General features: G+C 37.7%; 1 protein-coding gene across 13 annotated transcripts in view; it reads right to left on the minus strand.

Annotated features, from left to right (window-relative positions):
• LOC135714435 (sodium-dependent neutral amino acid transporter B(0)AT3) overlaps positions 1 to 26,900 on the minus strand; it is a 128,737-nt gene that overhangs the window by 84,876 nt on the left and 16,961 nt on the right. For all 13 annotated transcript variants that reach the window (XR_010518823.1, XR_010518824.1, XR_010518827.1 and 10 more), the window contains exon 2: positions 9,375 to 9,576. The gene's annotated coding sequence lies outside the window, so the exon portion shown is untranslated. The remainder of the gene's footprint in view (positions 1 to 9,374; positions 9,577 to 26,900) is intronic.

A 26,900-nucleotide genomic window follows, 5' to 3' on the forward strand; every position in this document is an offset into this window, starting at 1 on the left:
TAATATGCCCAAGATGTCAAAATCGCAGCGGTCTTGGTTTTCAGAATACTGATTTTTTTTAGATTTAAAGGTACAAAAATCGGTTATTTGCCCTGAAATATGGGTTTTTTTCATCATGAAAAGTAGTAGTTTTTATATTTTTTAAAACGTAATTCTTCAAAACTTGAAACTTTGACCAGAATCTTATCTCTGAACCAGAACTATGTTCTGACGCTTAATTTTAAAGATATTGTACCAAATCCATTAAATAGACATATCTCGAATAACATTTGAAATGGGCCTATGTCCAAAACGTAAACAAATCGGGGTTTGATACCGTAATTTAGCACCGGCTGATAACTACTAATCGTGTAATCTCGCATAATCGAGAAAAAATCATTAAAAATAACTCGATTTTCGAAACGGCCGATCAACGAAATTTTTCAATTCATTAATAGGCTCGCAAGCTAAAACGGTCAACCATTCATTTATGTATTTCAATTCATTGATAAGCCTAGTGACGTAGAAGGGCCGATGATTGAAAATTTTCAAACCAAAGCTATGCCCTACTGCTTGAGGCAGGGCCGATGATTGGTTTTGAATTTATTTGACACTGCGAAAAGGCTTAGCAAAGGGCGTACTATTTCTGATGATAAGCACAACAGCTTAACAAAAAGGGCCTATCCATTGAAAGATTCACAAAAAGGCTTATTAATTTATGAAATTAAATTGTTATCGATTTTCATATATTTTTGAAAGGGTTTCACATATTTTGGATGTTGTATACTGAGATACAGTTACTTTTGTTAATTCGAACAATACATATCAATGTCTGAAATACTACAATTTTATTAAATATGAATTGAATAGTGGCGGAAAAATTTAAAATTCATTTTCTGGTTTGTTTACGTTATGGACATAGGCCAATTTCGAATGTGACTCTAGATATCTTTAAAAAATCTAATCTACGTGATCACACAAAATCCCACCCTAGAATTTTGAGTGCTAATAGCATTTTATGTTAAATGTATGCAGTAGAAATTTTAGATCGGAACTCCTTGGAGCTTTAAATCCATAACTAATTTCGTGAAATACAAGTTCTTTCTAGAACTGATGTAATTTTTGTATACAGTCAACCCTCTCTTACTTGATCTCACTTTAACTAGATATACTCTCTAACTCGATGGAAATCCAGGCTACTTCAACCACGTCTCAAATAAATTTATAGAATCTACCTCCAAAACTCGATGTTCTCCCTAAATCGATGATCCCTTAAATATCGAGTTAGGGAGAGTTGGCTGTGTAACCTTTGCACACCCAAGCTTTTTCGCCTGAATGTTAAAGTAGGGGAAATGGCTTTAATGTTGGTCTATGGATCTAGGATTGGACCCATTGCTAGAAATCTGCTATTTATCAATTTCATCTAGATGAAAGCGTCATTGGGACGGTACTAATGAATATTTTTGGTCGCTATTGAAAATTTAGTCGATTGCTGAATTTATTTATGGGCCCAAATTAGGGGCATTTGGGCCGACATTACATCCATTTCCCCTATATTTTGTCATTTCTTAACCTATTTTGAAAAAACAGCATTCAATAGATCAAAAATTCAATTTTTAAAATTTTGGATAAGTTGTCGGTCTTACTATGAATTTTTTTCCGTTCAGCACGGTTTTTAAAAACTATTCTGACACCAAATTTATTTATATTTTAGAAGTTATGTGGAAAAAAACACGCTACTCCGCTACAATTCCTGACCGATTTGATATTGATCGAAAAATGACGAAATGAGAGCAATTTAACATTTTCAGAGTTAAAAGTTTGGAGAATCAAAGGTTAACAGCGAGGATCTTTTAAAACGCTTGTCAGACCTTATGTATCTCACTAAACCATACAATTATAATGCATTGTCAAACCTAATGCGTTCTCTTCAGCGCTATTTTCTAATTCACACACAAATTAAAAGGGGTGTGATTTTTGCGATTACGTTGATATTTACACTTGTTCAATATATTTTAAATGAAGCGTCAAACTATGGTGTTATCTTCGAAAAAGTTTCAAGTTTTGTTGAAGTACTATGCAAAAAAACTACTATTTTCATGATAAAAACATAGTGTATATAACCGTTTGTTTTATTTTAACGAAAAAATCAATAGCTTGAAATGCAAGGCTGCTGCGATTTTGAGTCTAGCTAAGGCAACAAATCAAGAAGACTGGCAACTTTGCCAGAATCCAAGCAACAAATACAATGACGCTGCGCTTGAGTGAAGGTGGAAGCAACGCATAGAAAAATGAGCAAACAGACAAACCCTTCTTCTGAGTAAAGGGTGATACGGTCAAAATTTGGTCAATATCAACTTGACGTATTTCTTTCAATTTTGCATTTAAAAAACCTGAACACCCCTCATTTTGAAGGTGTGTGTGTGTAGAATGTTGCTCCTATTTTGATTTTGGAATTCACTCTTCACTCTTCAAAATGCCGTCCAAGCAAGAAGAGCAGCGTATCAAAATTTTGCTCGCGCATCGCGAAAATCCGAGCTACTCGCACGCAAAGTTGGCAAAATCGCTAAAAGTTGCCAAATCAACCGTTACAAATGTAATTAAAGTGTTTGGGGAACGTTTGTCGACAGCCAGGAAGTCTGGATCGGTGGGAAATCGAAAACCGGAAGCCGCTGAGACGACAAAGAGAGTTGCCGGTAGTTTCAAGCGAAATCCTAACCTCTCTCTCCGAGATGCCGCAAATAAGCTGGGTGTATCGTCTACAACCGTGCATCGAGCCAAAAAACGAGCCGGACTATCGACTTACAAGAAGGTAGTGACTCCAAATCGCGATGATAAACAAAATACGACGGCCAAAGCGCGATCCCGGAGGCTGTACACGACGATGCTGACGAAGTTTGACTGCGTGGTAATGGACGACGAAACCTACGTCAAAGCCGACTACAAGCAGCTTCCGGGACAGGAGTTTTATACGACAAAAGGAAGGGGAAAGGTAGCAGATGTTTTCAAGCACATGAAACTGTCAAAGTTCGCAAAGAAATATCTGGTTTGGCAAGCCATCTGTACCTGTGGCTTGAAAAGCAGCATTTTCATAGCTTCCGGGACTGTCAACCAAGAAATTTACGTGAAAGAGTGTTTGAATAAACGTCTGCTGCCACCCAACACGCCACAGCTCCGCCCAATTGAGAAATACTGGGCTATTGTCAAGCGGAACCTAAAGAAGACCAAAAAAACTGCTAAGGGCGAGCAGCAGTTCAAGGCAAACTGGCTTTCTGCGGCGAAGAAGGTGGACAAGGTGGCTGTACAAAATCTGATGGCAGGGGTCAAGCTTAAGGCCCGGCAATTCGGATTTGGAAAAGCGGAAGCCTAACTGAATATTTTTCCTGAATTTTGTACTAATTGAACTTGAAAAAGAAATTTAATTTGATTTTTTAAATAAACGATTTCACCGATTTACACGCGTTTTCCCTTGACCAAATTTTGACCGTATCACCCTTTATGTAATCTTTGCTATCAAATTCGTTCGAATCATTTACCTTTGAGCGGCAGATGACGCGATTGTACCTGTCTCATAGCGTTCGTATGAGAAAATGGAAAAGTTGCAAGTCTTCTTGATTTGTTTTCTTCGCTTCTAGGTAAGAGTTTTATATTTTTGACTACTAAAAAACAGTGAACACCAACTCTCCAGATTGAATTATTGAAAAGATACATAGTTGTTTAGTACAAGCTCAATTAAATTATCTTGTGACCAGAAGATGGCGGCTTTCATTAAAAAAAAAACATTGTCCAAGACAAAGAATCAAGAATCACTAAAAAGAAGCGTTTTCGAGTTAATAATTTCGTTCCGCTAGATTGCATTCCTGGACCATTGTGCAATGTTGCCTACTGAGCAGCTTGTGGAGCACGTCAGAAAATATCATCCTAGTTAGTTAATAACTTATTATGCTGAAGCTCAATTTAAATGCGGTTTACGACAAAGTTGCAGCTGAGAAAATTTCACATTAAAATAGATAGCAAACTTTTACGCAGATCATTACAGCGAACGGCTAGAATGATGATAACAAAAAGTTCACTTTTCCATTGTAATTCCCAAACTTCAAAGGGCCACTGCAGTGTTCACTCGGCTGTCGACAAAAGCAGGCCACTCTCGATGTGTGCTACGCGATCGTCTGTTTTCTCGGCAGCAACCATTGTGTGGTCCTCCTCATTGTTCTTCATCAGCAGTTCTTTCGGTCGATGCGTCGTCGACTTTGGAAAGCAACCGTTTCGTGATGAGTGTGTGAGTGCTGACCACGTTTTGCGTCCATTGCTGCAATGGACGCGCTCTGACCCTCGTTGGCGTACAACAATTTGCCATACAATGAAACCACTGGAAGCGGCTCCAGTTCTGATGGAGGAGGCTTTTTGGATAGCGGAAGATAAAGTGTTTATTATGTTGTACCTTTTGACTATAGTTTTAAGATGTATTGTATAGTGACCAAGAATCCTCGGCTCTGTAAAGTTAATTCGGTTGAGCCTTATCAAATAAATTAATAAACCATTCAAAGGGCCACTGCAGTATGAGTATGCATCCAAATGACCTCAATTTCTGGGAGGATTACCAGGGCCTGATTTTGAAGTCATTACGTTTGGTGGAGCCAAGTCGATATTTTGAACCACTCTCCGATCTGTGTGGGAATCCTCACTGTTGAACTTAATCAAGCTGAACAACCTCTGATTGTCATCAGCAATTCGCTGTATAACGGGCCAAACACGAATGGATGGATTTTTAGGCAATTCGCCTATATTTTCCTTGGGACAGTTAAGAATCTGCAACAAGAATCTCCATCCAACAGGAAGAGGCCCCAATGAATGGTTAGAAGAGTCCGCCCTTTACCAATATGATTCGTATAAAATGTAAAAATTAGCAACACCATTGTAAAAATTTACCACTAAATGTTTAAAGAATTAACATTGAAATTGAATAAACATATTGCAAATGGTCCATAAAACGTTCTACAATGAACCATAAACTAACGAAATTGATCCATAGAAAAACAAGTTTGCGCTCTTAAAATATAGGTACTATCCATTAATTAGACATATATTTGTCATGTCACACACTGATTTTAATCCTTAAACCTTGGGAAATTGCTCCTTTACTGCTTACCCAATTAAATTTACTATACTTCCCGTGAACCATCAGAGGAGCAGAGTAATTGGAAAGCATCTAGAATAAGCTTCTAAAAGAAGCTTCTTAAGGTGATTCCTTGTAGAGTCCAAAAAAAAGGCCGCTAAAGGGCGAACACGAAATTATTGCGACACCGAAAATGTCATGCCAATTTTCTTATAATGTTTAGAATCAAACCAAAATTTTAGGGTAGTTTTATACATATATTTACTTCAACAATCAAAAGAAAAGTTAATCGATGGAGCCTTGAGTGTAAAATTGAACGCATTTTCGCTTGATGCCCTCCATCAAAGTCTTTACAGTGTCATCCGGTACCAGTTTCTCAGCTTTTTTTCAATTTTCTTAACATGTCCTTCTCGCCTTTGACTGTCTTCTTGCTCTTCCGAAGTTCCCGCTTCATTATTGCCCAGTACTGCTCCACCGGGCGCAGCTCCGGACAGTTTGGTGGATTCATGTCCTTTGGAACAAAATGGACAGAATTGGCCTCATACCACTCCAGGACACTTTTAGAATAGTGGCATGATGCCAAATCTGGCCAAAATAGCGGAGCTTCGTCGTGCTGCTGCAAGAACGGCAAAAGGCGCTTCTCGAGGCACTCAGATTTGTAGATCTCGCCATTTACTGTGCCCTTTGTCACGAAAGGCTCACTCCTCAGTCCGCAAGAGCAGATGGCCTGCCAAATGAGATATTTGGAGGCAAACTTCGACATTTTCTTCTTCTTAAATTTGTCGTCCACATCGAACTTGCTCTTGCCGGTGAAAAACTCCAACCCCGGAATTTGCTTAAAATCGGCTTTTATATACGTTTCGTCGTCCATCACACAGCAGCCATATTTTGTCAGCATCTTCTCGTAGAGCTTCCGTGCCCGAGTTTCAGCCGTCGATTGTTGCCGCTCATCGCGGTTTGGGAAGTTCTGTACCTTGTATGTATGTAGTCCAGCTCTCTTCTTTGCATTCTGGACGTAGCTCTGCGACATGCCGATCTTTTTAGCCAAACCACGGCTTGAGACGTTGGGATTTGCTTTAATCATCCGCTTCACCTTTCCCTCCGTCTTTTTGTTCTCCGGTCCCGGTTTTCTTCCAGCTCCTTTTCCGTGGTCCAACGTCAACCGCTCCTGGAACCGCTTCAACACTCTGGAGACGGTTGAATGGTGAATGTTCAACATTTTTCCCAACTGCCGGTGCGACAGGTCAGGAAATTCCAGGTGTTTGGAAGGAATTTGTTGTCTCAACTCGCGTTGGTTCACCTCCATTTTCGTTGAATCGAAAAACACGACTTCGAGTTAGACAGCATGTACACAATACACATCAATGAGAAAGTGTGCAAACTTTGGTTGATTTTTACCCAATGGTAAAAAAGTTATGCCCTGTTGAATGTTTCGTGTTCGCCCTTTACGTAGGCTATACAATGTATACATATACTTCCACTTCAAATTTTCAAATACACAAATCTCGGAAATCAGTGCCCAATTTCACCTGAAACTGCTACTTCATGTATGCTGCAGTGCAGCAAACGTAGAGTAACAATTTTTTATTTTTTATTTTTTTATTATTATAGTCACTTTAACACTTTTGGGTCATTCGTGACTTGTCCGGGGATGAGATTTGAACTCGTGACTTTGGCGTGAGAGGTATGGATGTTAACCAATACGCCGGGGTCGCCCCCAACAACTTGAATGTTGTACATGTCGTAAAAATCTATATTTGTGCACTTAATGTTTCGAAGTGGTTCCGGAAATAAGGATGTCACAACGAGGGTCGTCAAGCCTACCTTCGTAGCCAAAATATGAGAAATTTTGAGATTTATTTTCCTCGGAAAGTAAGCAATATATTCCATTTATTGTTCTTATATTCGTCTTCGAAAATCATTAAATTATATGTTTCCTGGAAGTAATTGTTCCCCAAGCCGCCGCTCCCAGGAGAAGGCCTTTTTCAAAAGACGTTAAAGTTTTAAGATATGTTCCCGGTATCATGGACATGGAACTATTCAATGTCGCATAGCTTCGTCAATTTTTATCGGATCATCTTGAATTTTTGGGAAAACAATCTTAAATATATAAACCATGGCCCACTTTGTAATGGAACAAACTCTACAGCGCTCCTATTTTTTTCCTTTGATTTGTTTTCTGTCGATCTTGTTTTCCGTGCTGAATACAGCGCTTCTAGAGGACGTTTTTGGAAGCTTTTGGCGTTTATTTGTTGACAACAATAATAACAATAACAGTGTATTTTTTCAGTTCTTGAAACGCTCTTGTTTTGGCAACAGTCACCATGCAAGAGGAGCGTAGGAAAAAAATCGAGCACATTCACCTGGAAAATGCATCGTGGTCCGCGTCTAAGCTGGCTTAAGTGTTGAATTTTCCTAGAAACACCATATGGCGCTTGCTCAAAACGTATAGGGAAACCTTGACGACGAATCGGAAGCCTCAAAGTAAACGCCGGAGGTGAATTGCCAACCGTCAGCTCCATGGAAAGGTCGTGAGGTCCATCAGAACCAACCCAGGTAAATCCGATCGCGATTTGAGGAAAAAATATGATGCTGCTCGTAGTACAATGTAATGAATTCCCTACCGCGAAGACTTACAGGCATACCGCGTCAGTAGGCATCCACATCGATCAATCGAGCAGAATACCGTAGCTAGAACCCGTGCTCGAAAGCTGTATGACAACCTGAAGACCAAGTCCGGTGGGTGCATACTTGAACCCTATGATGAAACCTATGTAAAGGTCGACTTCAGACAGCTTCCAGGACCAAAATTTTCGAAGGCGAAGGCTCGAGAAAGTGTCCCTGACAGATTCAAGTTCGTTTTTGCGGATAAATTCGCACGCAAATATATAATCTGGCAGGGAATTTGCAGCTGCAGCCAGAACACAAAGGTTTTCGTCACTGAGAAAATGATGAACTCGGAGGTTTACGAAACCGAATGTCTCCCGAAGTGAATTCTGCCCTTAATCCAGTCACATGATAGTCCGGTGACATTTTCGCCGGATCTTGCGTCACTACAGCCCGGAAGTACAACAACGGAGTCCGTTTGTTCCGGAAATCCTCAATCCGCCCAATTGTCCCAAGTTCAGGCCCATTGAAAACTACTGGGAAATTATGAAGAGGAAACTGAAGGTAAAAGGTACTGTCATCAAAACGGCAGCTCATAAAATCGCCAATACAGTGGACGTTGTGTGCAGCTTGATGGAAAAGTTTACGAATTCCTTAGAAACCGCGCCGAATAATTCGTTTCGCATTTTTTCTTAAAATATGAGAAATAGTATGAAGTTGGATTAAAACCGTTTTCAAATCCGTTAATTCAAATCCGAAATAGATTAAAATGATATTGTTCCATTACTAAGTGGGCCATGACTTATAGCCCGAGCTATCTGAGATCTAGAACATAGACCCAATACCGTGAGAGCTGTTTTTGTAATATGTTTGTTCAAATTACTACGTGCTTAAGGAACGCTTCCTTCACGGAAACGCGTTATCCTAATTGATCTGTTTGTAAAGCATTACTGTTGAAGGCTAATCGAATGTTCACGCCTCTTTACTCCACTAAATTATGTTGTCGACAGCCTTCTTTTGCGTTTCATCGTAACTTGACCCGAATCGAGTTGCTGCGTGTTTGGTGGGTTATAGTGAACGTTCTTTGAGTTGTTGTTTTCTGCATTTTCTATTACAATCAACTTGAGTCTTCACAAAGAGGAGGCGCTTGGTCATGATATCAATATATCGTTCTCGTGACTACGGAGGGAGAAAGAATCGGAGGAATAACACAACTCTCGAGAGCCTGTTTCAAGTTGCTTTCCGAAGAAGGTGTCCATTTAGGAGAACATCTGCCGCGTTAGTCCTGTTCTGACGTTAGGGGCTAGGGGCTAGGGGCATCTCAGCAATCCATTGTTTGCATTGTTCAGGATCGTCTAACTCTTCTACATTGTTTGTTCAAAGCCTATAATGGTGGATGGGGGAGGCAAAAACGTGCCAAAAACGTCAGTCCTTTTCATCTTCACGTCATTCCCAGAAGTGGGTACACAATCCGTTGAGGAATGAATAAGTTATGGATTGGCATTTTCTTGACTGGATAAGCGACAAAAACTGAGAAAGCGAAAAAATTAACTGGAAGGCTTGATATAATTTGAAAACTTTCCTATCACATGGAACGGTGGAAGGTTAAGACTGCGTGTCATTAATGGAAAACAAATAGGATTAAATACTTTCCTAGAAGGCAGGGGCTTACCTGTCACGTTTCGATCCGAAATGAGTTCGTGTCCAAAGTGGCAACGAGTATCTGCTTCTGTTTCCTTCGCACTAATTTTCAGCGACTCGCTTTAAACAACTTTTTTTTTAAATTAATCTTCGATCACTTGTTGAGCTCCCCCTTCTTCTTAAAAGTTCACCAAATATCGATCAAACCAGCTGCACGCGTATTCTTTCACATTCTGCAATACAGAAAAAGCACAACTTCGCATGAAACACTAAACTCGAGGATTCCATTCCACAGTAAATCACGACATTTCAGCTTCTTTATTGCACCACAAATTTGATCCTTCGCGTTTTACATAATTTGGCACTCATCGCTGCAAGAAGCCGTCGGGAGCAGATTTTAGTATCCGAAATAAGTGGGTCATAGATATCCATTAAACCCATCTGAGCAGTGCTGGGAAACCCTGCTGCTACGAACGACCGACGGACTGCTTTCCATTCCTTTTGACAATTCGTTTCTTTAAAGCTGATCCCGTGCTGAGTGGAATGGGGAGGCAGACGAACGCGACGATGTCTTGTTTGTCCTTGAGAGCTTTTGTCCATAACTTTCCTTACTCATTCCACCCATCGTCGGTCGGGGGTGTAGTATACTGCACAGCCGTCCCCAATACCTACATACACATTCATACATAAGGGCACCGGGAGAATAACCGAATTTGCTGAGAAGCAGCATAAGATAGGAAGGTGGGTAAGACGACATTGACGATGATGGTCTCAATTTCGGTAGCCGAGGTGAAAAGAAACACACATACACACACACACATACACGATGGTGGTTATCTACGACGACAGTTGCGGTGAAGACGCTGTTCGCATGCGAAAGGACTCAAAAACAAGACTCGGATCTGCTTTGGCAGAAAGTTGACCTTTTTGCACTGTTTTTCGACAATCGATATCCTTATGTATTTGGAGGCTGGTAGTTTTAGATGAGGGATGAAGATGCCTTTGTTTGGAAAAGTGATGCCAATTTACATGATTTTCGAGGTCTCGTTCAAGTGTCACTGTGGGCGAAGAAAAGTCGGTAGGTGTCACTGTGGGCGAAGTTTCATTGAATTCTGGGAGGTTGGCTAAGCTACCTAAAAATTTATAGATTTAATACAAAAATATAAACTTTTAACTCTCTTCTTATAAAACTTCATCAAACTTGTAAGCCTCTAAAACCCACCATCTTGGAAAAAAGGCTTGATGATGCAGATTTCAAAATTATGCACGTTGAGGTATACACACTTAAAAAAATTATATAAATTTAGGTGCTCTGAGACTGACATATACGAGCATCAATTTTTACATAAAATTGAATCATAATAGACGTGAAATTCAGCTCAATCAAACGTACTTTCAAACTTTTCAGTCTCGAAGCAATTAATTTTACATGACATGTTTGTTTACGTCCCATCCTTTATGTCAAAGATGGATTCCGTCACGTGTAAGATTAGGTATTTCTTAGTGTGTACGAAAAAGTAATGTAAATTTCGGTGCCCTGAGACCGACACATGCAAGCGACCCTTATGACATAAGAGAAAGTTAGAAGAGACGAGAAAATCAATTCAATCAAACGTAATTTTCGTCGAGTTGCGTATGTTTCGGTTTCGGTACACTTAATATTGCATTGATAAGTTTGTTCGCCTTTCATGATTTACGTCATGTGTAAAATATTATTTTTTAAGTGTGCAGTTGGAGATGCTTAACGTCAAATCCTTTTTCGTCTTTTCCTGGAAGTCTCTTCCAACTTCCTCCGAAAATTTCTGTCGCCTTGCCCCGATTTTATAGATTCTGTTTGAAATCCCCGATTGACGTGTTTGTTTACAAATACAATTACGCTCAAATCTCAAATCTCTCCGGATTTGTGTCAACTGAATTTCACCCATCGGTGAATCATGTTTAAGTTTGACCTCACTGCCACTGTTTCTATCGTTAGCATAAGGTTCCTTTCGAATATGTATTTTTTTGTCTCGATAATTATCATCGTCATCGTCTGCTTTTTGGCACACAAAAAACCACCGTCATGACAGAAAGGAGCACAAACTGCGTCTCAGAGCGCTGCAGAGTTGAGCGAGCAGCAGCAGCAGCAGCAGCAAATCCTACATATCTATATATGTAGTGAAGTGGCCGTCTTTACCCCCTCCAACGATGCCGACGATGATGGTTGTTTACTTATGTAAAAGAACAAGTTCTCGTACCAAACGAGGGCAAACGGACCGAAGACAATAGGAAGCATTTCAAACGCCTCAAGGACGCGGATTCTGCACAGGATATCGTAATAAATCGTTTTCCATTGCCGTTTCGCTTTTGTGGAATTTTAAGTCCTACCGCATTCTTCGGAAGGAGAAAGGAATTGTATTTTGCTTTCATCTCTCCAGAGGACTATTAGTTCTAAAGTTTTGTTTTTGCTTGTTAGGAACATTTTAATGACTGTAATCACCAATTGTGGTTTTATCGAGGTGACCCAAATAAGGCAGATCGAAGTGGAAATTTCTTAGGAAAAAAAAAACCCGGCATGTTTGACGACAACGTGTGTTTATGCACTCGTCCGTATCGCTGATACCTACGTACATAGATGGCAAATGTCCAAACGTGGTGGACGTTTTATTTTTTTTTATTTTCACCTAAAAATAAATTCAAGACACGCCGCATTTTTCGCTACCTTTGGACAAGTCGTGTTGAATATTTTCAATTTATTTCCTCTCTCCGATGATGGTCAAGAGGAAAGTGAACGTTGTATGTTTGGTTTGGACATACCTATACCTAGCTGAAAATTGGAGTGAAAATAGAAATAGAAACTGGATTGAGTCCCGACGAGACTAACGAAAAGATGGATTCGCTTCAAACGGATCGATGTAGTGGCTCCTGCTGCAGACGCTGATTTTCTGCGGACATACTTTTCCGTCGTGGAGGAAATCGGATATTCACCCAGCAGGAGACTCAGTCCGCATCGTGCTCTCTGGCCGTGCGGATCTATTTGCTTTTTGCTGAAGGAAGTGTTACTACTACCTAAAGCTACAACAAATTTTAACAGCACTTTTCAGTGCTCAACCTGTAAAAATTTTCTACCTTGTTCAACTCTTATTCCTCTTCGATCCTTGTTTGGACCCTACCCGAGGTAATCCTTCTTGGATATCGATTTGGAAAATTCCTCTTCGATCCTTCAGATTCTTATAGTAATCTGCTTGGAAGTCGATTTGGATAAAAATTTACTGCCGCCATGGCGCCTAAACGCAAAAGAAAGGGGCAAACTCTTGACCCCCCTTCTGATGAAATTAATTTGAGTAATCAATTTGATTTGCTCACGGATGATGAGAATGATCCATCATCCAAGAAAAATTCTAGTAAACTTTCCCGGCTTAATGCCAAGAAGGAAAAGATTCCCCCTATTGTGATAACCACTACCGATTTCCATGCTCTTCGCATGGAACTTTTGAATTTCGTGAAAGTTAAGTTTTCACTACAAATTGGACGTCGGGGTGAATGCCGTGTATTGGCTGAAACCTTGGACGGATTTAAATGTCTTCTCAAGTATCTTACTGAGAAGAAGCACAATTTTTTTACTTACGACACCAAAACTGAACGTGTGTTCAAGGTTGTCATGAAAGGACTGCCCAGTGGTGAATCCCTGGATCAGATCAAAGATGAACTGGCAAAATTACTTGGAGTTGTGCCACTCCAAGTAATCAAAATGAAAATGAAATCCCGTCCTGGCGATTCGCGCAACGGGATTTCTAATGATTTTTATTTAGTTCACTTCAAGTCTAGTGAACTAAACAACCTTAAGGCCTTAGAAAAAGCTAGCCTTATGCTCCATGTCCGAGTGAAGTGGGAACACTTCAGGAAGACTGGAGGAAATTTCCAAAACCTCACCCAGTGCCGTAAGTGCCAGGGATGGGGTCACGGAACTAAAAATTGCTACATGCCAGCTAAATGCATGAATTGTGGTGATTCCTCTCACGCAAAGGACGACTGTCCTGTGAAGGAAGATCCTAAGAAATTTAAATGTTCAAATTGTGGTGAAAACCACAAATCCAATTTTTGGGAATGTAAGACTCGCAAAGCGATCCTACAATCTCGTTCTAACCGTCAGGTAGGAAACGCTCCACGTTTCCGACCAGGTACAAATTCCTCTGCTGTTAACAACGGTCAGCGAGGAACAAATTCTACATTCGTACCCGTAGGTACAAATACCTCCCCTGCTTCAAATGTTTCATCTGTACCTACTCCCCTCGCTGCTAACAATGTTCAGCGAGTTAATGGAGCTACCTATGCTGCTATTGCAGCGGGTAGAAATCAAAATACTAACCAACGTTCTAATGGAAATTTTGACAATTTTGACTTAGGAAGCATTACTGCCCCCAAAATGGAATTTTTACAGAATTCATTAATTGACATGATTTCTGATATGCTTAAATCTAACTCCATGTTTGATGCTATTCAAACTGGAGTAAAATTTGCAAATAATATTGTCATGACTTTAAAATTCAGTAATGGATTTTAAAGCATTAAATATTGTAAATTGGAATGCTCGATCTCTTAAAGATAATGAAGACGAGCTATTTAACTTTTTAAGAGTTCATAACGTGCATATTGCCGTTATAACTGAAACGTTCCTTAAACCTGCCCATAAGGTTAAGAAGGACGCAAACTACTTGATTTATAGAAATGATCGTCTTGATGGACCCTGTGGTGGCGTTGCCATCATTATTCATAGACGAATCAAACATAAAATTCTTTCTTCATTTGAAACCAAAGTTTTTGAAACTTTGGGGGTTTCTGTTGAAACAAAATTTGGACAACTTACGTTTATAGCTGCCTATTTGCCATTCCAATGCGTAGGCCAGCAAAAGAATTTTCTCAAGGGTGACCTCCAGAAACTTACCCGTCATAGGTCTAAATTCTTCATTATTGGTGATTTTAATGCAAAACACCGCTCATGGAATAATGCTCAAAGCAATTCCAATGGTAATATTCTGTTTGATGATTGTTCTGCAGGTTATTACACTATTCAATATCCAAACAGCCCAACATGCTTTTCTTCTGCAAGAAATCCCTCCACTATTGATTTGGTCTTAACTGATTCATGTCAACTTTGTAGCCAATTGGTTACCCATGCTGACTTCGGTTCTGATCACCTTCCAGTAACTTTTGAAATATCCCAAGAAATAATTTGTAATCCCAACAGCTCTACTTTCAATTACCATAGAGCTGATTGGGAGCAGTATCGAACATTTATGGAATATAACTTCGATCCAAACATTCCTTTGCAAACCAAAGATGAAATTAATTATGCTCTTGAATCTCTGACTACTTCTATAGTTGAAGCAAGAGCTGCCTCAGTACCAAAATGCGAGGTTAAATTCGATTCAATTATAATAGACGATGATCTTCAGCTCTTGATCCGTCTTAAAAATGTCCGTAGGAGACAATATCAAAGAACACGCGATCCTGCCATGAAAGTTATCTGGCGGGATTTGCAAAAACAAATTAAAAAGCGATTCTCTGCCCTGAGGAACAAAACTTTTGAAAATAATATTTCTAAATTAGACCCGAGTTCCAAACCCTTTTGGAAACTCACAAAAATTTTGAAAAAACCTCAAAAGCCTATTCCAGCGCTTAAAGAAGGTGGTAAAATTTTGATCACAAATTTGGAAAAAGCTCAGAAACTTGCTAAGCAATTCGAGAGTTCCCATAATTTCAGTTTGGGTCTTACTAGTCCTATTGAGAATCAGGTTGCTCGGGATTTTCTGAATATTTTCTCTCGGGAAAATATTTTTGATGATTCCTGGGGGACTGATTTGGACGAAGTAAGGTCTATAACTAAAAATTTTCAAAATATGAAAGCTCCAGGTGATGATGGAATTTTCTATATCCTCATCAAAAAACTCCCAGAGAGTACCTTGTCTTTCTTGGTAAAATTATTTAACAGATGTTTCCATTTGGCATACTTTCCTGATAAATGGAAAAATGCAAAAGTTGTTCCAATTTTGAAGCCGGATAAAAATCCAGCTGAAGCTTCTAGCTACCGTCCAATAAGTTTGCTTTCTTCAATAAGTAAACTTTTTGAAAAGATAATTTTGAATAGAATGATGCTTCACATCAATACGAACTCAATTTTTGCAGATGAGCAGTTTGGATTTCGCCATGGGCATTCAACTACTCATCAACTCTTAAGAGTTAACAATTTAATTCGTTCAAACAAATCTGAAGGCCACTCAACTGGAGTTGCTCTTCTAGACATAGAAAAAGCATTCGACAGTGTTTGGCATGAAGGTTTGATTGCTAAATTGAAAAAGTTTAATTTTCCACTTTATATTATGAAATTAGTTCAAAATTATTTAACTGACAGAACTCTTCAAGTAAATTATCAAAATTCCAAATCTAATCGACTACCTGTTAGGGCAGGAGTTCCTCAGGGTAGCATTCTTGGGCCTATATTGTATAACATTTTCACTTCGGACCTCCCTAATTTGCCTCAGGGTTGCCACAAATCTTTGTTCGCTGATGACACAGGCATTTCCGCTAAAGGAAGAAGTCTTCGTGTTATTTGCAGCAGACTTCAGAAAAGTTTAGATATTTTCTCTTCTTATTTACAAAAATGGAAGATTTCTCCCAACGCTTCCAAAACTCAACTTATAATATTTCCACATAAGCCTAGAGCTTCGTTTTTGAAACCTAGTAGTAGTCACATAGTCACTATGAACGGAGTTCCAATTTCCTGGTCAAACCAAGTGAAATATCTTGGATTAATACTTGACCAAAAATTAACTTTTAAAGATCACATTGAAGGCATTCAAGCCAAATGTAACAAATATATTAAATGTTTGTATCCTTTTATAAACAGGAAATCCAAACTTTGTCTGACGAATAAACTTCTAATATTTAAACAAGTTTTTAGACCGGCCATGCTTTACGCTGTGCCAATATGGTCTAGTTGCTGCACTACCAGGAAAAAAGCACTTCAAAGGATTCAGAACAAAATTCTGAAAATGATTTTGAAGTTGCCTCCCTGGTACAGTACAACCGAAGTACATAGAATTTCGAATGTTGAGACTTTAGCACAAATGTCCAACAAAATAATTAATAATTTCAGGCAAAAATCGTTGCAATCCTCAATTGCAACGATTAATTCCCTTTATGCTTAGATAAGATTTAGTTTTAGTTTTTAGTTTTAAGATATCAATTGTTATACTGACATGCAGGTTAAAAAACCTGTTTAAAATACTGAATTGCCAAGACATGAACAATGTAAAAACACTTAGATATATATCATAACAATTAAGGCTGGTACGTTACTGCAGTAACTGGAGCACCTAGGTTAAAATGAAATGTAATTTATTTTGAATTTGGAACAAATAAAGAGTTAAAAAAAAAAAAAAAAAAAAAAAAAACCCAGCAGGAGACATCTATTCATACTCACGTCAACACTGGTGGGTCATACATAGCCTGTGTCTGAGATGTGATGGTTAATAGATTGTCGTTGGAATAACGAGACATGTTTTCAATGTTTCTTGATATCTAGGTTTGAAGTTAAGTCGACTTAAACCGGTCATGAAATTGTATGTGCTGAAATGCTTAGCTTTTTTTTTATTTGACTACTCATGGACTCAATTTATTATAATAATTCAAATTTATTATAGAATGAATATCTTGTAAATACACACTCTGAAATATTTTTGAGATCTTGGAAATTTGAATTGAAATCCGAAAAATTAAAACTGCAGACGGTTCTTCATGGAAAAAAAAAATCGTTTCCTGTCGTAAAACATCCACATTTTAACAAGAACAACAATTTTAAGCATGCGAATATATTCATCAAAGCATTATTTACGGCTGTTATGGAAACGGCAGAATGGCCATTTTACTGAAATAAAATAATAAAATAGACCAACGTAAAATCTTATGAGGAGTGACTATTAGGAGTACTTGGTTATGATTACAATGTACTTCGTATGTATGGCTAAAGAACGCATGTAACCCTCATTTAACCACATAAAATTATGTTCAAGCTTTTGTTTTTGCTACTATTTATTTCACTTAACTTTACAGCACTTTTTAAATAAAAACAATGGTTAATGTTATCTGAACTTTACTCAAGAAGTTCAAAAAACATATTATAGTCCTCATTTTTCGTATATTCAAAATATCTGCTTCAAATTTTGTTTTCAGTTTTGGCCCAATATCACCTCATCTTGCGGTACTAAATTATTCATTTTTCCATAATCCCTTGAACTATTTGAAAAATTATAATTGTTTTAACATTCCCAATTATTTAAAAAGTAATCTTTTTTTTTATCCTTTATTTGAGAGATTTTTAGCCATAGGCTAGTTCATCTCTTAGATTAAAAAGTAATCAAAGATTGGTGTGAGAAAAAAAAACGAGTTTGTTTGTCTTATTCTTGGTGCCTAAAATCGTGAGAAACGTAAAACCCGTAGGAACTGCTCATGTTTAAAAGATGGAAAAATCCTTAAAACAGAATAAAATAAAATTTTGATTGCTTTCCAAAGTGATAAACCTTAATTTTCTAAATACAGGGGATACATCAAAAAAATTATATTTTGGGAAAGCAAATCATCGAGCTTAGAGCAGTCCCATCAAAGAAAATTTGCTCGTCTGTAAAAGAGAACAAGCAGCAAATGAAATATGGACGAATAAGGTTATCACATATTAAACTTGAATGTAATTTTTCAATTATAATATATTTGTAAACTTTGTAATTTGTTTGCCAAAGAGTCGAGTGCTGTTCATTCATTTTTAACCATTTCAAGAGAAGGGATAATAATCAGTCATCATCGAAGAAAAAAAAATGTTGAACCCAAATAAATTCCTGTGAGAACAAAATTTGAGATTTCTGACACAATTCTTCAATTATTTTGAATTTTTTATGAGAATCCCAAATGAGTTTTGAGGAGAATTCTGAGGAAATTTTTGTAAAAATAAGTTCCAGGTTTTTTGCGAGGTATTTCAATTAAAATATATGGAGAACTAAAAATTTACTGCAATTAGTTCTGAAACAACTTAAAGGTATTATTAGATGAATTCCTGGGAATTCTAAAGCAAATCTGAAGGAATTTAAGGAAGCATTTTAAGGGAATTCGTAAGGGAATTCAAGTGAAGCCTATGACAAGTATACACCTAATAGGGAAATGTAAGATTCTATTAAAGAACTGTAATATAGTCACCGACAGGTTTTAAAAGTATATTTGTAATTTTTATGTTAGCATATTTTTCGAACAAAGTTTGTTTCCCCAAAAACAATGCGTCTAGAAAATTATCTCACGAAAGTTTTATAATAACATATACATTCCTGAAAAACTTGCAAAAACTGCCATTACATTTGTTGTATGAAACATACGTAAAGGATGAGATAAATCCAAGCTTACATCGGATGTAAGATCAATTTGTTCTGCGTGTATTGGTGATATCCCATTATACATATGATATGAAAATCTAGACACTACCCCTAATGACCAAATAGTACTAAAAATCACTTAAATATCAATCAAACTATCAAAGTGATTTCTGAGGAGAGCTCAAAAAAAAATATCGAAAATAATTCCAAGAGCAAATACTTCTGAAAAAGCCCTACAAAACTCCTCGCAGAATTTCAGGCTAATATCAAGTGAATTTCTAAGAAAAATTCAATAAATTTGCTAGATAGCTCCAAGGCTATGGGCAAGTCAGTTATACTTTGAGCTAATATATTTACATTGAGTAACTGTGAGTTACTCGTATTTACTCAAAAAATAACGAAGTTGCATCAATTTTAATTTTTCCATGCTGTATTATTTCCAAACACACTAACGTCTGCCATTAAGAACAGATATCACCCGTTCTCACTAGCCGAAGAAAATCATCGTATCGGCGGAGGACTGAACTACCTAAAACGGTCGTGTGGGTTCAATGATCAGTCCACCTCAACCAGGTCACTGTATAACCTATTCAACTGACTTGCTGCGTTAAAAATTTTCATTTTGACAACGATATTCATTATTGAGCAACGTGAGTAGCTTAGAGTAACTCAAGCTTTGCTCAAAAATTACTCACGATTGAAAACTGTCTTGCCCCTAGCTCCAAGGAAACGAATTTACAGGGAACTCTGAACATATTTCCAAATATTATTGTTATTTTATGAGTTGAACTTTTCTAAAGCATTAGGAAAAGATTAGAGTAATCGCAGTAAGCCGCGCTTGAAATCTGACATGCTTATTTTTTTGCTACGTGTTTTTCTTCTGCATTAAACATCATTTCTCGATTACTTTTTCAAACGGACGTATCAGCTTTTGTAAACAATGCCTTTGATCGCCGATTTGGCGTAACTGGTAGCTCGCACACGCTTACTAACACCACCAGCAGGTAGGGGAAAATTTTCCCTATCTGATGGTAGCATTAGCATGCGTGGGCGAGCTTCCAGTTACGCCAAATCGACGATCAAATGCATTGTTTACAAAAGCTGATACGTCCCTTTGAAAAAGTTATCGAGATTTCTCGATAAATTTTTCAAAGGGACGTATCAGCTTTTGTAAACAATGAATTTGATCGTCGATTTGGCGTAACTGGTAGCTCGCCCACGCATACTAGCACTACTATCAGATAGGGTAATTTTTTCCCTCGTCCCGTTGAAAAAGTTATCGAGATTAGTTTGTGCTGTAATTGTGTTTTAACTGTTTATGAAATTGTGCTGTAATGCACGGTTCTCCGAGTTCGGATGCCACACTTTCGGCATGCAGTTCTATCGAGAGTCTTGTCACCGTGGGCGAGTTTGAACCCGGTCCAGTTGGCGAATTGGCCCGGGACAGTGCTGATAATGTGTCCGTTGCGAGTTTTGGTTGTGATTCGGTGGCCGACGTTACCGTGAACCAGTAGGTTTTCCGCTTGAAAAAGTGCTCGGCTGCTGGTCTCTCGCTGGTGTCGGAGATTACGAGCAATCTGAAAGATGTCTAGCTGGGTACGTTCAAGACTGGACGGGCGGTAGCTGGTGGCCGCGAACGGTTTTTGGGGAAAGCACTAGACGTGAACCTCCTCCCAGATGACCATGACAATGCAAGAAAATTATATTTCGTTAAAGGAAGTATGACGACAAAGGTAATTGCTATCAGATATTTTTACAAACAGTGACAGATAGCTGATATGAAGATCCAAAGGAGGTGACGGGCAAAGGTGTTACATCCTAAACAAATGGTAAGTTCCAAATTCGCTGTTTTTGTCGTCATAGGCACCGTCGTAGTCACCGTCATACACGGCGACTGGGAGCAACCCAGGTTTGAGTTTGATTAACTCATAAATCACATAAAGTGCAGCGATGAGTAGATTTACCACATGTTTTTCCAGATTTGTTTTAGGTTTTTCCAGGACAAAGGTCCCGAATATGAGAAAAGCAAAGATTGGATTCACTCACTCTCATTGTACTACTCCTAGACTGAGTGAAACTTTCGTCGATTTTCCTAATTTCATAGTAACAGGAGCTTGGTGGCCTAGTGATAACCGATTTGGCTTACCGAGCAGAAGACCATGGGTTCAAACCCAAGCTCTTTCGCGCTATGGAATCGTTAGAACATCAATACAGCATATCGTTTACCAAAACGAATCCTGCTGCAATCCCAACCCTTTTATCCAACATCCCATTGATTTCTCGTGGATGTGCAGTAGTGTTCTCGGCTAAAGCAAGTATTACGTCAACATATTTCCCTCTCATTCCTTTGTTGACCAGCATTCGGACGTGACCGGTGCTGGTATTGCCTAATTTTAGATCACCAGACACATTGAGGATGAATGCTAGTCCCAAGCAACGTCTATTGGTTCTCTGTGTAATTACAGCTGATCTGAAAATAACAGAGTTGCATCCTTGGGCGGTCAATCATGCCCATGCTTATGCTCTCAAAGCAATAGGAAAAAAAATACAAAGTATTTCCAGGTCAAAACTGACCCCAATGCACTAGGAAGATTAAGGAAGAGAAATCCCTTGGTTCTTGAGCTTTCCAAAGAGAATACGAATACGAAAATATATGTGAAGTAAATTTCCAGAGTTTTTGGAGGGAATTTCTAATGCGTTCTATTCCAAGATATGGAGAATAACTGAGATTAACATAAGATTATTGAGCGAAGTTCTGAAAATGACTCAGAATACATTTTAGAATGATCACGACGAAAATCCATGAGACATTTTTAAAGATATCTTGAGATAAGTTCCAAAGAAATAATCTAGTTAAATCAGACATACTAAATTTGTCAGGACCCCTACACTGTTCTAATTTAGAAGTTAGAATAAAGTTCAAGATTCTGAAATTTCAATTGAGAACAAAATCCATGATCCCGCCTGATCTAAGAAAACTGAAGGTTATGGGACTACAAATTTCTGAAACGTTTATTAGTGAAATAGACGATTAGGATAGACGTACCAGTTATGGCTATACGTTCCCATTATGGCGTGTTCCAATTATGGAGTATGGAATTCCATAGGCCATAATTGGAACATACCATAATGGAAACGTATAGCCATAACTGGTACGTCTACCCTATTTGTTTTTCATTCTTTATTAAAGATATATGAGATCTCAGCTGTTGGACATGCAGTTTAAATTGAGAGGTTGTCAAATAGCAAGAGGTTGCCGAGTTGTAACCACACTCACTTGAGATGGTTAGAGCGTTGTAAAATTGTTTAACAACAGTTTTTGCAAACCCATGGATTAAAGTTGACAGAGCAGCACTCAGCGAGTAAATGTTTACGTAAATTCCTTTATTTTACTTTTTTCGTTTTCGAATACACCAATTATGATAATATCAAACGCATCAAAATTCAGAGTTCAAGTCACAAGTTTTACAATTCTTTAAAGTTGCCATTGATGATGTTTAGTCATTTTGTTAAATTCACAAGTTGTTAGACATATAGGTATCGATTGCGGTCTAATTTGTAGCTCATTTTAGCGCTAAGTTGATATCGTCAGATTTTAATCAACGTATCCTTATCCCTTAAATGAGTAATGTTGTTTTGAAACAAATTACGAAAGTACGTTTCAAAATGAAAGAATTGTACTACTATTAGAAAAAGAATACAATGGAACAAGTATCTTGGCTTCAATCAACAAAACATGACAACTGGAAGCATTGTCGCGAGAGAACCACTCTGTATTAAGGGGACCCCCTCTGGGGCCTCACTTGTTTCTGGAGACCCCCTTCCGGGATCCCCTACACCAAACTCTGTAATTTGGGGAGTTCCCTTCTGGAACTCCCAGCCTTTCTAACTAGAAATACCTTTTTATGGGGGTTTCAGAGACGAACCAGCCCACGGCTGAAAGTCTCTCTAATAAAGGGAAAAATCACTGTCGCAAAGTGATTTTATCTGCCAAATCATCGAAAAGTGGTACGTTCGACTTACGCTGACTTTCTTTAATTATTTTTTGAAATTTTTAACAGGTTGGTACTAAGGAAACATTACTAAACTATCGGAAATTACTCTATCTAAAGTAAGTGATTACCGTTTTGTAAAAGAAACTGTGATAGTTATGGTTTTTCATCAAAATTATGTTTGTTGTTTTAAAACAACATTTCAGCTTCACAGCATCTAATGTCCATTTCCAACAGGTAAACATGACATGCTCAGTGTTCACTTGGCTGTCGACAGAAGCAGGTCATTCTCGATGTATGTAACGCGATCGTCTGTTTACACGGCAGCAACCATTGTGTGGTCCTCCTCAGCCGAGATGGGAAATGACAGGTGGGCAGGAACTCACAGTTGCCCAGTGTTGGTGAGTTCTTTGCCGTTAATTTTCACGAAAAGTTCACTATTTTGCTATAGACGGATTTCACGCCAACTCATCCAGTGGTTGGCAGCACCCTCTCAGAACCTTATGGAACTTTGTGGGTGTGGAGACTTAGCAATTTTAAGCAACTTTGCGTACTTATTTTTTTCAAAATTTATCTCGCCTAACATTTGATAAGGGTCAAAGTTTTTTGTCGATTTTTTTTTCAAATCGATATAGCTTAAAAATGACAAGCCCTACAAAAAAGTGATGTATGGCGAACTTTTAGCAAATAATCTGAAATTTTATAAAAAAATTTAAATAAAATAAAAAAATCGGTTTCTACACTCTAAAAAAATATATTTAAAAATTAAAAGTCATTTTCCCAAAAATGGTACCCCTCAGATTTGCTTGATATTTTTTCTCATGAAAGGCAATATAATTACCTAACTTTTCTTCATACATCGCAAAGTGGGCGCTTTTAAGGAAAAAAAGTTGTTCTAACAACAACTTTTTCATGTTAATTTTTTTTTAGCGTGTTTCACTCAAAGTCGAATAGTAATACGCGCACAACCTTATTAAAATTCGATTAAACTTTATGGGTATACTTTTCGATAATCTGGGCGAAATCTAGCCTAACATTTGAAAAGGGTACAGAGAAGTTACCTGCAAATCGTCCAATAAGAGTTCAGAACAAAACGTTCTAATGAGGAACAGCCATCTCAGCATGGTTTGCACTTTCCTGTGATGGATTGTATTATAATATATGCATACACTCTATCCAACTTCTATAAAACCGCCCTCAAATTGTTCCAAATCAACAGGTAAACTAAGTAAAAATCACTTAGTATGTTTTATTCATGAAAAGATTTCAATTCATGTATTTGTGATTAATTTAATTAGAAAAATAATCATTCATTTATTTTTATGTATTAGGTGTGTCCATTAGTAAGCAATATGCATATATGTTTATACCTCATCTCTCAAGTGAATACATATAATAGCGCAGGTAACTTAACGATTATTTAAGGCATGCCTAAAATAATCGTTAAGTTACCTGCTATATAGCAGTTATATAACAACGCAGGTAGTCACATGAGAGATATAAGGTATAAACTTAAAGCACCGCAGTCTGTTTCTACCGACATAATCTAATATTTAAGTTTGGTGATATCACAACAATGCTCATAGTTGCTGTAGTGCATAGTTGTTGAAAGTGTAGTGCTGCATAGTTGTTGAAACGAAAAAGTGTTTATATATACAACAATGGAAAAATCTGCTGAATTGATTATTAAAAGGGTGCAATGTAGTGCCAACATAAACAATCCCAATTGCAGCCGCAATAATTTACGTAATTTATCATCAAGTCTCATAGAGAAAATACATTCATGGGGCTTTGATCATCAATTGGATGTAACAATGCGTATTTGTGAATCGTGTCGTGGAATTTTAGTGCACAATAGGACACCTCTCCCGAAAAAGAGGCGATCGGATGGAAAAGAATCAAGCCATGCTCGGAAGTTTGAAGAGCCGCAACCATCAACAAGTCATCAGCAATCAGAACATCAGGAATTTGATGATACACTAGGTAAATAATAATAACTTTAACTGTTTCAACTGTGTGGTTTAAGGATTGTACATCGAAGATACAACTTCATTTTCAACATTTTTTTAGAGCACGGGCTGGATGAACCGCTTATCGTACAAATTTGATCGATTGGTAGGCCAACCTCGGTGAACAATCTATCAAATTTTCACGACTGTACGATATGCGGTTTATGCAGCTCGTGCTCCACAAACATGGGGAAAATTCAGATGCGGCTTCGATGTACCGTAAACGGGGATGTCTTTGATAATGGAGGTAACTTTGATAATGCAGCTAATCCAAAAAGTTATGACTTAATGCTCTTCGTATTCATTATTTTGGAAGGGAACATCGGTTTCCTATCCAAAATATTGCGTACGATGTGCCTTAAGTCATAAATTTTTGGCTTAGCTGCATTACCAAAGTTACCCCTATTATCAAAACCACCCCCGTTCATGGTACTATCACCTTAACAGCGTTATATATTAATGTGTGGTAATATTTTTTTTCTTTTCTTTAATTTTACAGATACAGATCCATCGCTAGAATCAATCCCATCAGCGGATCAGATCCAAGGTCCATATAATGTGGAACAATTCAATTGTATAGCTTCAACCTTACAGTTATCACCAATTTCATTGAGAAGTATGAGAAGTATGAATTATCGTGTTCAAAAATCTGCAGAGATCACAAAGGCAGTGCGTAAAAATATATTTGGGATGGATTCAGACGATGTCAACAAATCAAATGATTTTGACGAAATGATCATGCAGTTAAAGGAGAAATTTAATTTGCCTTCTACGAGTACAAATGACAAATTAAAAGTGTTATCAGTGCTCCCTAAATCATGGTCAGTGAATCAAATAGTTAATGAGTTTAATGCACCCCATCATACAGTGAAACAGATGAAAAGGCTAGTCAGAGAACAAGGTATTCTTTGTAGTAAGAAAGCAAGAAGTGGTCATGGATTTAATGATACTGAAAAACAAATTGTTTTAACTTTCTTTGACAGTGATGATATTAGTAGGCCTATGCCAGGAAGTAATGATTATGTTTCTGAATATCGAAATGGATATAAAGAGCATGTTCAGAAACGTTTATTGATGATGTCTCTTAAAGAGGCTTTTATGATTTTTGAAGAGAAATACAAAAGTGTTAAAATCGGATTTACTTCGTTCACTCAGCTCCGACCAAAGCATTGCATACTGTTGGATAGTACTGGTACACATAATGTATGTGTCTGTACTATACATGAAAATGTTAAATTGATTATTAATAGTGTAAAATTTGATTCATATAAAGAAATTGCAGACAAAATACTTTGCAGTAGTCCTATTAGAACCATATATTGTTTTTATCGTACATGTGAAGAATGCATTTCCACAGATAGTATCGTGAGGGAACTTACATCAGTATTAGAAGCAGATGATATGGAAGAAGTTTTATTTCAACAGTGGTTGACTACCGACCGTTGTAATTTGGAAACTATTATTAAACCTGCAGATGAGTTTGTTCAATATTTGACGGAAAAAGTTGAAAAGCTCATAACCCATGATTTTATTCATAAAGAGCAATCATCTTACCTAAGTAATAAAAAAAAATCTCTTCAAAACGGTGAAATTTTAGTGATTTGCGACTTTTCTGAAAATTATTCATTTATTATTCAAAACTCAGCACAGGGGTATCATTGGAACAATAATCAAGCTACGATACATCCTTTCGAAATTTACTACATAAAAGAAAACAAGTTGGAAAATTTAAGTTTTATTATTATTTCAGAAGTATTGACCCATGATACAATAGCAGTTCAATTATTTATATCAAAATTGTTAGATTTCATTAAACAATCTATTAGTTTCACAAAAATTACTTTCATGTCAGATGGAGCAGCGGCTCATTACAAAAATAAAAAGAATTTTGCCAGCCTGTGCAACTTCAAGTCCAAGTATGGATTGGAAGCAGAATGGCACTTCTTCGCAACGTCTCATGGGAAAGGCCCATGTGACGCAATTGGAGGAACTCTCAAACGAATGGCAAAGAGAGCAAGTCTTGCTCGAGATTATGGAAACACAATCACAACTCCACAAGAACTGTATGACTGGGCAGTTAAACAAACAGATACAAGCATAGCAAATGATCAATACACAAAGATGTCCGATGAACTCAAGGAGCTGTTCAGTCATGTAAAAA

Source organism: Ochlerotatus camptorhynchus, unplaced genomic scaffold (genome assembly GCF_037179485.1).
Source record: "Ochlerotatus camptorhynchus isolate MF236.1 unplaced genomic scaffold, CSIRO-AGI_Acam_v1.1 ptg000646l, whole genome shotgun sequence".
Taxonomy (NCBI): Eukaryota; Metazoa; Arthropoda; class Insecta; order Diptera; family Culicidae; genus Ochlerotatus; species Ochlerotatus camptorhynchus.